Source organism: Pterocles gutturalis, unplaced genomic scaffold, assembly GCF_000699245.1.
Source record: "Pterocles gutturalis isolate BGI_N339 unplaced genomic scaffold, ASM69924v1 scaffold15462, whole genome shotgun sequence".
In the NCBI taxonomy this organism is placed as follows: Eukaryota; Metazoa; Chordata; class Aves; order Pterocliformes; family Pteroclidae; genus Pterocles; species Pterocles gutturalis.
The window spans coordinates 20,301-26,058 of record NW_010113087.1 but is presented as its reverse complement, the minus strand read 5'-3'; positions in this window follow the sequence as shown (position 1 = coordinate 26,058).

The following is a 5,758-nucleotide window of genomic DNA, read 5'->3' as shown; positions in this document are numbered from 1 at the left end:
AACCTGGTGCAGAAAGTCACTTAGCATCATCCTGAAACCACAGAGTCTATAGGTACTGCTGCTTGGACTAGATAAAGTGCCCACAATTTACCGACACATCTATTCCTAAAGCTCCCAAAGCTGGACAATACCCCAGGAGGAGCTGAACGTGTTCCCATGGGGATGAGGAGCCATGGACAGCCATGGCCACAGCACCTGGGGCTCAAGTTCTCAGAGCAGTGATGCTACAACAGACACCATCACGGAGACAGGTCAACAAAACCTGCCAAAAAGGGTGAAGAAGAGAGGACATGGATGTCCTTGGAGGGACTAAGGCAAAGGCTGGATGAGGCTTTGAGCAACCAGGTCCAGTGGAAGGCATCCCTGCCCATGGCAGCGGGGTTGGAACTAGAGGATCTTTAAGGTCCCTTCCAACCCAAACCATTCTGTGATTCTAAAGCACCAAGTTCTGCTGACTGCGTTGCTTAGGGTTTCACCTTGACCACGCAACGAGCTTGCTCAGAAATGCAGGTGATGAGTTTCATTTTCATAAAGAGCAGGGTGAATCCTTGTTCCTCCTTATCAACACGTGAATTCTTCCTGCTTTGCTTGGGAAAGGAAAAATGCTACTGTGCTTAAATGGCAACGAGCACAGGAGAGCTATGAAAATACCAGTAAATAAGCGTTATTTCCTTTTTAACAGAGGGAATGAGACAATTTGACCTTTCCAGACACCTGCAGCTTTCCACAGCTCCAGCCCTGCCTTTTAGATGTTTTGGGGTACATCTTGCCCGCAGAATGCAGAGGTAGCACAGAGAGCTTTCAAACAGCTTTAAGCAGGTTCAATGCTGAGACTTGTCTAGCTGCAATAATAAACTAGCTTTGCTTTGTTCAGCTTGGGGTTTTTTTCCCTTTTTGCTACATGCCACAGCCACAAGCATAGACATCATCCTTTATTTTCTTCCATAGCAAGGACGCAGACATCTCAGTGCAAGCAGATCTGCTGCTGTTGTGCAATTAACCCACTCGAGCAGACAGCTGTCCCCAAGCAAAACCACAGCAGCAGCAGAGGCAGGGCACAGCCCCTTCCTCAAAGGGATGGGACTTTCAAAGCATAATGAGGCCAATTTCAGTGATCAAGCTATTAAACCCAGTTAATCTTGTTCTTGGCAAAATAACCGGGGGGAAAAAAAAGGTAAACCCCTAAGTTAATGTAAATTTAAGCTTTCATATTGATTGTCCATCACATATTTATTTAATTTCCTAATCTAGCAGCACCAAAATGAACATTCTTCTAGCAATGGTACAAACAATAATCCTCAGTGCCTTTCAGTGGGCGATAGCATCTCTGGCTGTGAGGCTGCTGTCCTGCAGGGTCCACACACAGACAGGCAGAGCCCGTCCTTCTCCCAGAGAGATCTGCCCATGTCAGCAAGAGAAATGGCAAAAGGGAAACGGGGAGGAGGAGGTGTGGGCTGGAGGTCACACCGCAGGGAGCGCAACACATCCCTCGTGTCCCAGGCAGATGCTCCAGCCACCGAACCTCAATGCCTCTCAGCAATTATTCATGGCAGCACTTGTGCATTAATGTCTAGCCTTTTTTCCTGGGTTAAAGCCTCAGGTTAAAAATAAAACAATGTTTTTGTTGAAAATCTTACCTTTTTAATTTTTTCCTCATTTGTTAGCTTTTGAGAAGTATCTGCAATTGATGGAGCATCGCTGGGAAGGCGGCACACAGCGATGCTGGCAGCCTGCCCCCCACCAGCACACATCAGGCTGTAATGGTTAACGAACCCCCCGTAGCCCTTGTTTTTCTCCCTTTTCTGTATTTAACTCCATCGTTTATAAGGCCCTTGGGAAAAGCAATGGGTTTGCCTGCAAGTGTCCTGTTAATTTTCCCCAAGAAACCAGGTTTCTGTGAGCAGGGACACAGCCGAGCGCCCACGTTTAACGAGGTTATGTCAGAGCTGCTGGGTGGGAAAAGAGAGGGGTCCACAAGAGCCCTTCCTTTTCCTTCCTCTCCTTTATCTCCTAAAATGAAAGCCTGTTGTCATCTCTCCCCTCTCTTTTCTACTCTGCAAACAAGCCGTTAGCACGGCTCAGTGACTGGGCGAGCAGAGAAACCGAGGCACACGGGGCTCCCCAGGATCCCCAGATAAAACCACCTCCTGATGACGTGAGACCCCAGGGTGGGAAAGCCGATCAGATTTTGTCATTGAGGGCTGCCCTGCCCAATTCCCCTCAGACATGGGGGAACACAGCTGTGTTGCAGTTAAGACAGAGGGCTAGCAAGGTGCTGAGAAGCGGTAGGTACTCGGCAGGACAAGGACTGCAGTCGCAAAGAGCTTCAGGCGGTGCGTGTCTTCCCTTCCCCTGCACGTAAAATTAGGACTAGAGAGGCACCTGCCCCATCTCCAGCTCCTCCTGCCTCCCCTGGACCAGCCCCGCCACAGGCAGCACAAGGCTCCTCCACGAACCAAGTACAGTGGGAGCAAGGAGAAGAAACAGCTGACCTGACACAAGAGTAAAGTTCCTCCACGGCTGCCAAAACCAGTTATCAGAGCCTCTGCTGCTGCTCTGAATCGGTACTGATCTCAGTCATCCCAACACTTAACTTTGATCTATCTCTTCTCTTGCTTTAATACAAAGACCTCGTTTGGCTTTGGACAACATATCCATCAGGCTGAGCTTTGAAAGCAATAAAAGAAGATGTCCAAAGTCCATCTTGTAGACCAGGGAAGAAATCTTGCAGGCAGGACTCGCCAGGAGCCAGGACAGCATTGTTATGTATATATTCTGTGAATTAATGCCTTTTAGCTAAGCTAGCAAGACTTGAATCTTTTCCAGGCTGTAGGCTCATAGTTTTACTAAGTAGCAAGTATTGACTTTTACAAAGGCCAAGATAATTTTATGACCATCAGGAATATTTCAAGCCATACAAAGCCAGATAATAGCATGCTGGGGAAAAAAAAAAGAAAGGAATCAAATCAGTTCATATGTATCAGGCTTTAATTACTGACTGACACCAGCCAGCAAAGAATTTTTCCTTTCAGAAGCAGCATTTCATAGAGACAGGGCTGGTGGGATCCAAGAGCACATTTGCCCTTCACGGGATGGGTACAGAGCAGGAGCACCGAGACCTGTGCTCCCACCAGCGATCCAGGACCCTGCCCCATCTGCCCCAGCACCTCCTACCATCAAGCCAACCCTGCTCTTGACCGCTGGGCTCATACAGCAGATGCATGAGCCCAGTCACACACTGGATGGAAAGACACATTTCTCTCTCCTGACCATCCAAATAAAGAGGGAAAGCCACCAGCACCGAGCTTATGGCAGAGCTGCACAGGAAAGCAAGGGGAAAACACCATGTGAAAACATGCGGGAGACAGTTTCTCTGTGGCCAACTTAGAAAAAAAAAATAAATTGCTAATTAATAGAGTGGAGAGGCCAAAGAATCAAACAGGAGCCAAGATAGATCAGATTAATTGAGCTGGCTGGATGGGCAGAAGGAGCACCGCACCAGCGGGGATGGAGCCGGCCCCACGCTGGGCGCTCCCGCTGCCCACCCAGCAGAGGCAGCTGGAAACCAGTCCTTGTCATGGCGAGGATGGCAAAAGTGAAAAGACTGTATTTTTCTCTCAATTCCATGGCTATAAAGCACCTTTCTCTGGAGGTCCAGCACTGAGTGCAGTCCAGCACTACCACAAAACCTCATCTCACCTTGCTCCCAGTTTGCTACGTCATGGGCTGGCAGGTTTTGGGAGGAACACGGCAAGCGAATGAAGGGTGACAGCTCCTCTGAAACCAGGGCAAGACTTCCACAGCTCAAAAGGAGCCAGGATTTCTCCCCCACATCTGATCACCGAGGCAGGGAGGTCTGGGAAGTCGCTTTCCTCCTCCATCACCCGTCGTCCCAGCGAGACCCAGCCTCAGCCACGGCTGGCACCCGTGGGAGGATAAACATGTCAGCGAAAGACATCCTGCAATGGATGGAGAGGGAGGAACAGAAGAAAATATATTCAGATTGTTCTGACAATTTAATCTGACTAAAAGCCGTGGCTGCAGAGGCAGCGGCAGGCGGGCGCCCACGGTAACCCCAGCCCCCAGCCCAGCGGGGCCCGTTTTAATGGACTTTTTGTTCACTCAGGGTTTTAGTGAATACATTCTATGCCATTGTGTTGTACTACAAAGAGCATTAAAAGCAGCTTTCCGACTCTCGGGGTGCAAGCAACAGATCAGACAGCCTAGGGACCCACTCAGTGGGGTGCTGGGGTGGGCTGGCCCCACCTGGTCACCCCCCAAAGCCTGGGGCTAAAGCAGCATGTGAGGTGGGTTAGGAAATGTGGGGCAGGTTAAGAAATGCAAGGAGGGGGGAGAAGAAAGCATTGCACACCCTGATAAAGAACATCACAGGTTGCTTGGTAAGAGAAGCCAAGTGTCAGCCAAGAGCAGAAGTCAGACAGGTCCTGATGAAGATCTGGTTAAATAGAAAACTGCAGCGGTGAGCTGCAATAGAGTGATTTCTAAAGCAAAGGCAGGTTCAAGAAGGAACCAGTGCTGGGAGAAGCCCGAGTCTCCATGGGTGCTGCCAAGGCTGAGCACACACAGCCCACCACCTTCTGCTGCCCCCAGACCCCCCAACCTTCAGCAGGCAGGCGGTGGGTGCATTGCCAAAGGGGGGGGATTCCCCATGGCACGTTTGTCCAGTTATTCCCCACCAATGCCCCATGCCAAGCAGCCCAGAGTGATGCTGCCCACAAAACCATTGTGATTCCCCCCCAAGAGTTAGGTACTAACCAGCAGGCACCCAGCTCCCTGCCCTGCCGCCTTTGTGCCCACCGCACCCATCCTGCTGCCTGCGCCCAAAGCACTGGACATGAGCCCTGCCATCGCGAGCAACCTGGCGTGAGAGCATTTCCAACCGTAAATCCACCAACACATTGCAACATAAAACTGTTAGGAGAAAGAAAGCAAGCTCCTTGGGTAAGAAAACCTTAGTCAAACAAATAAAAGCAGAATAAATTCAAGATCTACTTGACCTGGACAGTAAGAAAAATCATCTCAGCTGCTGCTCCCACCTCCCTTTGCTGCTCCCCACACAGAGCCCCAGCAGCTCCAAGCCATCCCGACAGCAGGGACATCAGGACAGCAGAGGCAAAGCCAAAAATCCCCTGCCACTCGGGCAGACGAAGCAGGGAGGAATAAGAGGTGGTGGGTAAACAGGGAGCAGCCGGGGATGGGACCTTCCCCCGGCGCTCGAACGTCTAAGCACATTTTAATGTTACATAAGGGTGGACTTTACAGCAGGGCTTCTTTTGAAATGGATCTTGTAAGGAAAGGTTAAAGAAGCTTAAATTATTCTCTCTGAACTCAGAGGCTCAGAAGTGACGTCTTTCATGTTGCTTAAGGTACTGGAAACTGGAAGCATAGCCCCATGCGGGGTCTGGCTGCTGCGGGGGCTTCGGGCTTCAAGGGAAAACAAAAAGTTTGCAGGAGATGGTATTTCTTTTCATTTGCACACATACCACAGCATGGGCCCCAGCTGGGACTAGCTAGAAGTGGTGAAAAACACATCTTTTAATTAAAGAGCTGGCTGAGCATGCCATTGCTGAAGCTCATTTTGTGGCTTTTTGACCGGGAGCATCCAGGAAACCCCTGGGAAAACCAAAGCAGCATCCTCCGGCGCTGCCCCTCCCTGTCCCCTTGGTTAGTTAGACGGACCAAGCAGGTCCAACGTGGCCAGATACACCGTAGGGGCGTGAGCCCACAGCCAGCAGCC